The sequence below is a fragment of the Cavia porcellus genome, unplaced genomic scaffold (genome assembly GCF_034190915.1).
Source record: "Cavia porcellus strain 051 isolate PalLab524CR breed Dunkin Hartley unplaced genomic scaffold, mCavPor4.1 scaffold_7, whole genome shotgun sequence".
Classification (NCBI taxonomy): Eukaryota; Metazoa; Chordata; class Mammalia; order Rodentia; family Caviidae; genus Cavia; species Cavia porcellus.
Window position 1 is genome coordinate 68273787 of NW_026947490.1, and position 12130 is coordinate 68285916.

At 44.2% G+C, this 12130-nt stretch overlaps 1 protein-coding gene across 9 annotated transcripts in view; it reads right to left on the reverse strand.

Moving 5' to 3' along the window:
- The window catches only part of Frmd4a (FERM domain containing 4A), a 561761-nt gene that overhangs the window by 96340 nt on the left and 453291 nt on the right, over positions 1–12130 (reverse strand). The gene's annotated exons all lie outside the window — the stretch shown is intronic.

Sequence of the window (12130 nt, forward strand, 5' to 3'; positions counted from 1 at the left end):
TAAGTTTCAGGAATGTACAATTCAGGCACACCCATGTCTGCAGCAACACAACTCACAACAGCTAAATCTTGGAAGTGGCCTCCACGTCCATTAGCAGATGAGTGGGGAAAGCAAGCGTGCTGTTTACACAAAGCCAAGTGCTAGTCAGCCATAAACAGAGACACTTAGAGTCACAGGTAGGGAAAGGGATGCACACGATGCTAAGGAGACAAATCAGGTACAGAAGGTTAGATAACATGGTCTCTCTTACACGAAAAGTCCACAGTACAAAAGATTTAAAGAGCTAAATCTGAGACAGATGATAGGAACAGGGAGGTGGACTTTTAGGAGACAGGAAAAGATGTAGGGATGGAAGGAGATGAGAGGCTAGAGAAGAGAAGCAAGTAAGAAGAATTAAGATGTGATATGAACATGTGCCGACTCCCAAAGTGAATGTATTCATCCGGTATCACAAACGTGACCCAAAACAAAAACAAAACAACCCACGTGTTTCAGTCCACAGTGGGCTGTATGCATGGCAGTGGTCCCAGGCAATGTCACAGTCGTGTAAATATACTTGGCTGTGTTTGCACGATGAGGAGATAACATAAGACACACTTATAAGAATGTATCTCTGTGTTAACTGACACCAGAGTGTAGCTCCTATCTCTTTAAAATAAGTTTTACTGCGGCATAATTGCAAAACAAACTAATCTGCAGATGTTCGACATTCAATTTGTTGACTTTGGCCCTACTTATAGACCTACGATCCCATTACCACAATCAAGGTAATAAACACGTCCGTTACTTCTAAGATGTCCTTGTGTGTATAAGCATTTGTGTTAAACACACTTAACATGATCTACACTTTCAAGAAACTTTCACACGTACATCTCATATGTGACACATATATCTCATGCGACAAAGGGCACAAAGCACTAGTAAATTAGCTGATGTGATTATGTCTACTTTCGAGATTAAGCAGAAAGGTCCATCTTGATTTTTCTTTTCTTGATATGGTTGGATTACCCTATAGTAAGCCTGGACCACAGAGATGGAGCTGGGAGAGGTTTAGAGTCCAGCCCAGTGCTGATATTAAGAGCAGAAACCCAAACACACAGGGACTTAAACAGTCACAGGGCTTTTGTGCCAGTTATGGGCTGTTTTTTACAGTGTGCAGCGCCTGCACTATAAAAGAGTGAGGGTTTGGTCTCAGCCAGCATGTCCTCAAACAGTATTTATAACTGAAATTAGCTTAAAAGTTACTTGAATCTTAAACCAAATTCTGATTCATGAATTTTTCTCATTATCTTGGGGGAAATACAAAATGAGCCCCTGTAATACAAAACAATGCAATCAAGCATCCTATGTTTTTGGAACAAGGAACGTCTTCAGGCTCTTTGAGGCCTCAGAATTTCAAAGGTAGATGATAATCCACTGAACTTCCTCATAAGTATGGCTAAGACAACCAACCATTATATAGAAAAGAGACACTAATTCTTTATGTTTAACCAGCCAGAAGAGCCTTATGGCTGCAGTAATTGACACAGACTGTCAGTGCAGGCACACGGAAGAATGTTTGGAACTGCAGTTCTGGGATTAACAGGTCCCATCAGAATGTAAATCATTGAACAGTGTACAAATGATTTAACAGACATTCTGTCCAGGGTTTCCAGAATAGATCATTCCTCCTCTCACTACAGCCATTTCCTTTCCCACCAATCGCCTTCCTAATGTGCTCAGAGTGCTTAGTATATTGGTATGTGTGCTTTTCTATCAAACATTTACAGCCACAGGAGCAGGTGGTCACAGGCAGGCTAATGCTTAACGGTCTGCTGGGAAGTTTATCTGATATGCAGCTCAGAACCAACCCCAGGAAATGACCTGTTAGCTGTGAGCACAGCCTCCAAGTCCAGCACTCTATGTGCTGACTGAAACGGTCTGCTGGGAGTGAGGGTGGGGAGGAGAAAGGTCAGCTATTTTACACAGCTCACTACGTGGGCCAGGAAGGTTCTGTTGGTGAACATTAACTGCGGGGCACCATTATCTGCAGGAAAGCATCCAACAGTGTGCCGTGCTGTGCCTGAGCAGGCTTAGCAGGCTCTCTCTCACCTGTACCTTTAACTGCACGCATCTTCACCTTCTCTGACCCAGAGTCCAGGTGTGCCCAGTAAGAGAGAAAAGAGTAAGAATAAAGTGCCATGGGTATTGTACAAACTCACAAACCTGGAGGGCAGGGCAGCTGCACTGTCACTTCTTCTGTCACTGTTAGCACTGACTGAGCTCCAGGACACCTCAGTGGACGTCCCAGAGGAGCTGACACCGGCCTCTAAAGCAGTGTACGTAAGAACTGATCCAAGAATGGCAGGAAAACGTATTCCTAATTGCTAAGAAAAGACTTCCATATTCTGGCCATCTCTCCCAGTTCCCTGATGTCCATTGTTCCTAGTACTTTGCCCCTTCTCCACTTCACTCTCTCGGGTGATATTTTTCTTGAATATGACACTGTGATGGAGCAGAGCCCTAACGTTTCTGGCCACTCTACAATTTCCCATTGTACTCGAACACTGGAAAGCCGAGGTTCCTGTAGAAGAGCTGTGAGCAGTTTCCAGGGCTCTTCCTGTCAGCAACAGGCTGCCATATAACATTCACAAGCTGACTGCCCTGGGTTTTCCCTTGATGGAGGACAAAATGAGGAAGGGGTGGGGAGGAGGAGACCAAGGAGGATCTCTGGCTGCTTCCATCTGGCCCCGTGCAGGGGCCAGTGGCTTCTTCCAGTTTGCGTGATCCTCGGTACTGTGCAGAGGCCCCAGGGCTCACAGAGTGGTCTGAGAAGGTTCTCTGTCGTCATTTTCTGAGTGAGACCCTCGCCTGGGAACCAGGAGTGATGGTGGGTTGTGGGCCTGGGCTAGCTTCATCTTGAGACTCACTGGTAAGAAGGATGAGCTGGAACACAGCACGCAAAGTCCTCTGCCTGCTGGGGTCATGGAGGATACCCGTTGGGGCCCTGTTTGCTTACTACTGAACAATGTGGGCCATTTGCCTTATCAGTGAAAACTGGTAAGGAATGAGAAAACATGGCCATTCCTAAGGTGTGTCTTAGTTGTGGGGGAGAAGGCCCACTTCCTCTGGCTCAGCCTGCTTCATTCCAGGTAGAAAGCACTGAAGGGAGGCGGCCAACGCCCTTGACCAGCGCTTAGCAGTTCACGTCACTCCCAGTGAGATTTCCCCAGTGCTCCGAATAAACAGCTCCAGACAGGCCCACATGGAAGGTGCTACACCTGCTCTCAAACAACCCAGTCCTTCCTGATCACCTCCGGGAAGGCTTGGTGTGGCCTTCACACTCCACGGAGAATCCCAGCAGAAGGTGATCCTTTCTCCATGCTCAGGAGTATGGAGAGCCCACCCTTCATGCAAGATTGATGGAGTGATGACCACAGAAAATGTGACTCTGTGCCTTGGGGAGGAGGAGGAGACATCACGGAGGAGGATGAGCTGTGCAGGCTCCTCATCATGTCACCACCTGAACTTTCCTCTCAGAACAACCAGAATAGTAGTGACTTGTGTTTTCCTGATGACTATTTCCACTTCGGAAAGCTCCAGGTTCAGCCACTCTGTCCCCGGTAGCTTAGGGACCCCCAGTGAATCACTGGACCTCGTTGGATGGGCCTTGGTGGCACACATTTGCAATCCCAGCACTCTGAGAGGCTGAAGCAGGTAGATCACAGTTTGAGCCCAGCCTGGGCAATTTGGTGACTGAGTGAGGCCCTGTCTCAAAATAAAATACAAAGCGGTGGGGACGTGATTCAATACAAAGTCCTTCGTTCAGTCTCCAGTACTGGAGAAAAAAATGACTGGACTTGCTTGAGTTTCATTTGTCTTAGCAATGAAATGAGAAAAACAACTTTTTTTCTCAATTATTGTATTGGGCTTGGTGAAGACACACATGGAAAAACTCTAAAACACACTAGAAATGTTGTGTCCGTGGTATTTATTTCTGCTCATTGGTTTACATAATCTGAACTCCACAGTTTTGCCTCTGTTCTTCAGCATATCTTACTATTTATAGAAATCTTCAGTAAGATTTTTTTTCAAAAAAGTGGGCAGTGTGTGTGTGTGTGTGTGTGTGTGTGTGTGTGTGTGTGCGTGTGTCTTACTGGCTGCTGTATATGTAATCATTAGTTTTCCATGTTGCCTTGATTGGCTACATGTCTATAAGAGTATTTTCAGGTGTGAGTAGCATTTGAATCACTGGACTCAGCAGGTGACCCGCCTCAGTGTCCAGTCCCTTAAGGAACAGAACAGGGAAGAGTGTTCCTCACTTATTTGAGCTGGGGCATCTCATTTCATCCTCTTTTGCTCTTGGGCTGTGGGTTTAGAGCGCAGCACCTGGTTCTCATGCCTCTAGGTTTGGACTGAGTTACAGCCTAGCCACCCTGAGCCTCTGGCATGCAGGTGATAGATACACTGCAGATTATCAGCCTCCACCATCATGTGAGCCAACCTAAGCCACAGATGACCTTCTACACGATGTAATCACAAAAATTATCCCAGTGGAAGACATTGGCATTGATTCCCACCCCAAATCCTTCCTCTTACTTCAAACACACTATCTCATCTTTCTTGATACTTTCCAAAGCAATTCTGAAAGCTCTTTCCTAGTTTTAGTTATGCTGTCATGCTGCCCTGATGATCCTAATTAAGTAACAATGTTTATCTTTTATGTGAATTTTGACTTTGGGAAAGATTTGGAAGCCATGTGCTCAGAGATCCTGTGAATAAGGTGGACAAGGAGACACTGAAGCTTCCACAAGTCTGCCTTTCTGTGGGCCCCACTCAGTAGCAGCACTCACTAGATTTTGATCAGACCTCATAAAGGTACCCATGAAAGAGGACTCTTAGAACCGCTTCAGAAAGTACAAGAATGGTAGGGTCAGTGTGCTCAGAGTGATAGAAGAACTTCAGGGGAATTAATAGCAGTATGCCTTTCACTGTGATAAATATTTTTATTTAGACACACACTACAGTTTTTGATCAGCCTGTGTATATGTATCTTGTTGGTTCTGTGTCTCTGGAGAAGCCTGGCTTGTATGGAGTACATCATCAAATTGGGTCATGGTGCTGATATTTAGCTCAATTTGCTAGCTTCCTTTTTGTGGCTCTAGCTGCCATGCCTCATTGCACAACCCATAATGACTGCATGAAGTTGCTCCCAGGCAAACAGATCAGAGTACAGGGTAAGACTGCTGCAACCTTGCACAATTTGTTTCTCAGCCCTTTGCCAGATTGTCAGCAGTCAAGTCGCTTCACGTTTGTCTCATGAACTATGGTGCTCATGCCAATCGCGCTGAGCCATGGCTTTACATCTGTGGCACTGGGATTTCTGTGCTGGTCACTGATGAAAGCTGATAGCACAACCCCAGAAAAATATCTTTGGAAAATTGGCACAGCCAAGAAGGCAGATCCATGTGAATGTTTCAGGAGAGCAAACTAGAAAGTGCTTCCCTGTCTCTCTCTCTTTTTTTCTGCTCTGTCATCCAAGCACAGGCACTAAATCTGCATCAATCCAAGTGAGAGACAAGAGCCAGGGTTCTGTAAGTCCAAGGGTAGTATTTATGTCGGTTCCTCTGTCCTGTGGGACTGGATCCTGGGCTTCATTCTCCCACCTACAGATGAGATGACATCATCTGTGCACTGAGCAAAGCTCTTTGGAGACGTTTAGTGGAGACCATTTATTTCAACACCAACAATAATGACAGCATTTGGACCTAAGTAGCAAATGTAGCCAAGGGAAAATTACTTAAATTCTAATAATGAGGTGAAGTTTCCAGGCCAGTGCAGACATCCTGGAAGCTGGGCGAGACCCCTTTAGTTCACACACAAAGGGATTTCGAGCCTTTTTTCCCATCAGTGTTTGCATGCAGGCGCTAAAGTTGGTGATGATTTCCCAGGAAACAGGCAAATCCTTGCTCCCTCGGATCAAAGAATAATCAATGAAAAACAATTTTCTGAGTACTAGCCATGCCCTCATACAGTGACAGGTCATGGAAGGTGGGACCATCCATATCCAATCAGAAAAGCGCTCACCCCAATTCACCCCCAGCCTGAGGTCCATCCTTCAGTGGGGAACACAATCCTGTTTCTTTGCTTACCATTGTCAGACAAGACAAGGAAGTGCTGAGATCAACACTGATTAAACATAATGAATATATTAGTGAGGAGAAATGGACACAGTTAAAAATGTGAGGTCCAGGCCACTATTTTCTCTCCTGCACAGTGGCCGCCCTCACGTGGCAGGGTGGACTCTTTTCCTACTTCTACTTGGCCCAAACTCTCTCCAAAGCCTGTTTCCTTTATTACCTTTACTAAAACTTGGCTACCATGTGTGCCTGCCTTGACTAGTTCTTTGCTCAAGACAGAAGGAATCCAGAAACCACTTCTAGAAGGAGACCCCAGCATCCCTGACCCTGGTCATAAGTAGCTCAGTCAGCCAGAAGAGCAGCTAAAGCCCTGGAGGTACATTTTTTTGTTTGCTTTTCTCTAAAATGTCACAGGGGATTTTCTTCTTTCTCTGTCTCTCCCCTGTGTGGGAGAGGGAGAAGGAGAGCATGTTTTTTGTTTTGGTTTTTTTTCCCCTCTCAGCCTGTAAAAGGCCTACAAGGCTGTCTCAAGTGCATTTATCCTCTTCTTTCTTTTTCCCATTAGGGATCATCCTGTGGGTACCCATTAAATAGCTAGAAAGCCTGTTATTACACTGGACTCCACCCACAAGATTCGTGGGGGTTATGTTGCTAGAGCACCTGCAAACTGGAAAACTGAGAATTTAAAATACGGCCTGAAAAATGTCTGTAAACATCTAATTTTTTTTTGTAAATGCCTATTTTTATAGTTTAAACCCTATATATACTGTCTCCCACAGTTATGTAATTTAATTGAATAAAATACTGTATACAGTAGTTTAGTAATTTAATTTAATAAAAATAGCTTTTAGCCTTCTCCTGGAGTGTCTTAAACTTCTTTTTGTTCACCACCAGAAGCCTTAGAAGGTGCAGGGTGTTTTGGTGGCATTTTAAATCTCTTACAACTTTAAGAAGAGCAAAACCAAGAACACTGGAGATAGATAGCTACATGGTACATAGCACAGTACATCCTGCTATGATGTGGGAACGCTGGTGCCTCTGTACAGATGGCCTACAGGGCAGCAGCCAATCAGCAGTAAGGAGAACTTCATAACGTTTTCGGATTGGCTATCTTCCCATCCCAAAAAAAAAAAAAAACCTGCGGAGGATATTTGTGGTTTCTGTGAAATTGCGAGGGTGCCCATGAACAGCTATTAGTTAGGTTCTAAGGAAAAATATGTGAACAAGAGGCTGCGAATTCTGACCATGACTTTCCAGGTAGGGGTACACTGCACGCCCTTTTGTCATTGCATTTCTGTTCATGACATTCTTTTGGGAAAAGATAGTAATGGATAGTAATGATGGTAACTTGGTCACGTGGTCGTCTTTTATGTGCTCAAAGTCTCATCTGCATTTTTCTTGTGGATAGCTGTTTCTTTTTTAGGGTGCTATCTTGGGGTCACCATCTTGGTGACATGACAGCCTGTTTTGGATCCATACGAATTTCACTACGCTTGTTACTCTTTCCTGTTTCTTCTAACAAAATACAGGTAATTTAGAAACATACCTGACAGCCTTAGAAGAATAAAGAACAGCCATAAAGCTTAACTCAAGTGACGGTGAGTTAAAGGTAGAACCATCCTCATACCTAGAATTTTTAAAGGTATTTTCCTAAAAAAAGAAGTTTTCATCTCTACTACCTTAAATAAAGTGCCAAAGTTCTTACTATTGGGGTAAATTCGAAAGACACTTCTCCCAAGTGGCTCTACCGTGCTCAGCATGGCTATCAGGTGTCTCAACGTGGCCAGGGGAATCCTGGTCTATATCTGTGTGTGTGTGTGTGTGTGTGTGTGTGTGTGTGTGTGTGTTGGGGGATTCCCCACGCTGATCTCATGGGAGTTTCAAAGAACTACTCAGAGCCACCAGGTGGCTCAACCTGCTGTCCCTAAGGAGTCAGTGGGTCCCCTATGAGGACGAAAAGCCCTCAGTAAGGCTTTCTTCTATGCTTCTTTGAAAGACACTGGCATCATCCTATTTTCAGACAGCGACATCTGTCTAGTGAATATTTGAGTCTCACAAGGAACCCTTTGTGGGCTCATTGGGTCACCTTCTGCATGGGATGCCAGTGTAAGGATAATCATTAATGATGATGATGATGAAGATTATTGTCTCTCTATAGGGCTCAAGATAAGCCATAGGAAATCTCATAAACCACGCCCCATGGATTTCACTGACTTCAAAACTATGTGAACCCTTGATCAGTGGGAAAGGGGTGACCCTGTCAATTTAAAAAAAGAACAGCTTATTTACTGTTGCATTGTGGCTTGGATTCAATATAAACTACAAATGCTGAAAGACGGCTATGGGGTGGTGGCTGAAGTTATGAGACTATTTTTTAGTTATATTGCTTCTGCTTGAAACATAGAAGGTAGAGTGAAATCTCCTATGTTCAGGCTTTTATGACTCTTGATCTCAGGAAGAGCCCAGATAATTAGAGTGGCCCCTGAGGAGACAAAGAGCTATCTTTGATGATCCTGTCCTCAGATCCCCATTTGTGTTTCAGGGAGATACGGTTCTCTCTCATCTGAAACTTTAGACGGCACTCCAGACACCTCTGACCCACTTACTGGACATTGCCTTTTCTGTGTTCAACATTTGGGATCTGGAGGAAGATCAAAAGAGAAAAACTAGAATCATAGCTATCACAATTGGCATTGCTTTAAATTCACCCAGGTCCTCCATGGGAAACCCAAGGATGACCGAGTGGAAGAAATCTGGACACTGGGCACATGACTATACTAAGCCATTGCTTGGCCCCTGCTCAGAATGGAAGGCAGCCAATGTGCCTGACTCATCCTCCTAGACAGGAGGTAGACCAGTCACCCTTGTTTCCTGCTCTGAAGAGGTACTAACAATGCCCCTGTCCATGGACATCACTGTTTCCTACAAGCAGCTCTGGGGACAGTTACTTCACTCTGTACTGACTTACTTTTCTGGAAAATCTTCCTCTAAATCTATAGCCATAGTTGGTGCCAAGGAGACCCCTAGTTGGAGAGTCTTTATTCCTGCTCTGATGTGTCACTTTGAAGGCCAAATGTTTAATCATGAGTTTCTAATTGAACCACAGTGTCCTATTCCCTTGAAAGAAAAAGTAAGCAAGATTAGGAGGCAATTTTCAAATTCTAACAAAGATCAAAACAGATTTTACCAGCTGGGATAACACCAGGTCTCTCTGACCTAATTACCAACAGGTGGATCCTGCTGCAAGGCAGAAACCCTTTTTTCCTTTATATATCAGAAAAGAGAAACATTGCTTTGTGTGTCTTGACCCAAAGTTTAGGACAAGAACTCTGCCCAGTGGCATACTTTTCAGAAAGTTAGACGGGGCAGCTGCTGAATCATCACCCTGCTTGCGAGCAGTAGCGGCTACTGTTATGCTAATAGAAGAAGCTGCAAAAGTAACTTTAGGACAAAAATTTGAAGTGCTGACTCCCCATCAGGTCAGAATGATTCTTGAGACCAAAGGTTACTTGTGATCAACACCATAACAGCTTATCAAGTATCAAGCCATACTTTTACACACCTGAGAGGTTATTATAAAAACTTGCACTGCTCCTAATCCTGCCTCTTTGATGCCCACAGACCTAGAAGTTAGCTACTCTTGTGAACAAGTGATCTACCTGACCTATAGAAGTAGGCAAGACATCAGTGACCTGCCCCTTCAAGACCCTAAAGAGGTGTGGATCACTGGTGAAAGTACTCTTGTCCAAGAAAGACATCAAAAGGGAGGTTATGCAGCTGTCATTTCACAACAGGTCACTGAGGCCAACTTCCCCCAGGGAATTCTGCTCAAAGTGCAGAGCTAAAGAGCTAACGGCTCTTAGTTGGACATTGATATGAGGAAAAGGCAAGAAGTTGTACATCTATATAGACTCTAAATATGCCTTTCTGGTGGTACAAGTCCATGTAGCAATCTGGCAGGGAAGAGCTTGCTGACTACTAAGCAATCATCTACAAAACAGAAGCAGGAAATTCTGCAGCTCTTCTTAGAGGCAGCCTGTTTTTCCGGGCTGGTGGCAGTCATGCATTATAAGGGATCCTAAAAGACACGTCTCCAGTTTCCTTGAGAAGTCAAAAGGTTGCTGAATCAGAGACCTGCACTCCCTCAGCAGCCCATACAGAACTGAGGACAGGTGTTTTCTCAGGGGGAAACAAGACAAGAATTTAGGAAATTAGCAAAGTTGGCTGAGAAAGTAGGTGGTGCTTGTTAACTACCAAATCCCAGGACACATGCACAGAGCCATTCTGAAAGCCCTGCACATGGAATTCTTGCAAGAACTCCAGTATGTTTTCTATAGGATGGCCATGACCTGACATTAGCCTGAGGAGTGGATGATACAAAAGGATAGACCACATTGAGTTTTTGGCACTGTGTTCTCTATTGCATGGATGGTCCACTCTCATGCTGTAGAGTGTATTTTTCCTGTTGTTATTAGGCTCAAATTAGTCACAGTTTGCTACTGCTAAAAATATTTATGAGGTTCATAGTATCACATGTAGTCATGCCGACCAGCAATTCAGATCACCCTACCTAAATCAAATAGTTATAAAATTATGCATCTGAGAAACAGAATGAAAACAGAAAGTTTGGAAATTGAAAACAGACAGCAAAGGTTAAAACAGCCCACAGAAGATATAAAAGATAATACCCAATCCTCCAGAAAGTAGAATGAAGAGACAGAAAATTGGAGAGACAAGGTCAGAGCAGGAGACAGGAACAAGATGACAAAACAATAATACAAGAGGCCTGAAAAAGAAGATGCATTCTTGGGCTGAAAACGCCCACTTATTAACCAGCACAATATATTTACAGATCCATACTCCTGAAATTTCAGAGCAAGAGGAAGAAAGAAGAGAGCCCAAAGACCCGACTGTCGGAAGGTGGAGGAAGCATCACATGCAGCAGACGGCAGTGCATGCTAGAGTCACCTGATATCCTGAGAGAAATCTTCGTTCTCTGTCACTACATCCTGCCAAACTACTAGTGAGGCACAAAGGCAGAATAAAGACATGTCAGGCTGCAGTGACCCCAAATTGTAGTTCTCAGGTGTGTGCTTTCTGGGTTTACTGAAAGATGTTATCCTGGGAAACAACAGTGAGGAAACAGAGAAAACGGAGCCAAGAGACAGAGAGGCTCATACAAGCAGAGGCGGGTAAAGACCAGACAGGGAAGCAGTACGCATGGGGTTAGAACTAGGATGCCAAGTTCAGGCCAGAGCAGGAGGGCAGAAGGTTGGGGGGGGGGGGAGGACCCAGCGACATCGATGGTGGCAGCAGCAGAAGCCAACATCAAACAAAGAGAGACCCAATTGGTTATTCTTGCATTGCAAATGAATGATAGAATGCATCCGGAAATCTGCAGATTTTGGATAAAAGCAAAGGGTGCATAGAAACTAAGCAGGTAAAAGCAAGGCAATTGTCCCCTGAGGTAATAAAACAACTATTTGTCTCAAAAATTGCAACCACAGGATATGACTTGGGTTAGTCACGGCAACATCATGCAGCTGACTCTTGAACCTAGAATGATGACCCTATTGAGGAAATGGGGACAGTGGGAGTGGCTGTAAGGGACACTCCAGTTCTTTCTTATCCTAAAGAAAATTCAATAAATCCAACATGGACAAACCAGGGAAAAACCACGCCATTTATTTAGAAAAACAGAGCCAAATACAAAAGAAACAGTTAAAATTGTTGAAAGAGGTAGGACTTGGATGGGAGAGAAGGAGGGACCTTTTCATAATCAGTCTTCGAACCACCTGTTACTTTGTAAAAATAAAACTCTGTGCTGCTGGAGATTGAACCCAGGATGTCGCACATGCTAGGTTTTACTGAGCTACATCCCAGTTCCTAATAAAAACGAATCCTAATGATTTTTTTTCTTTTTCTTTTTTATGGGTACCGGAGATCCAACTCATGACCGCCTGCTTGCAAGACAGGTGCTTATGCCACTGAGCTAAATCCCCATCCCAAAT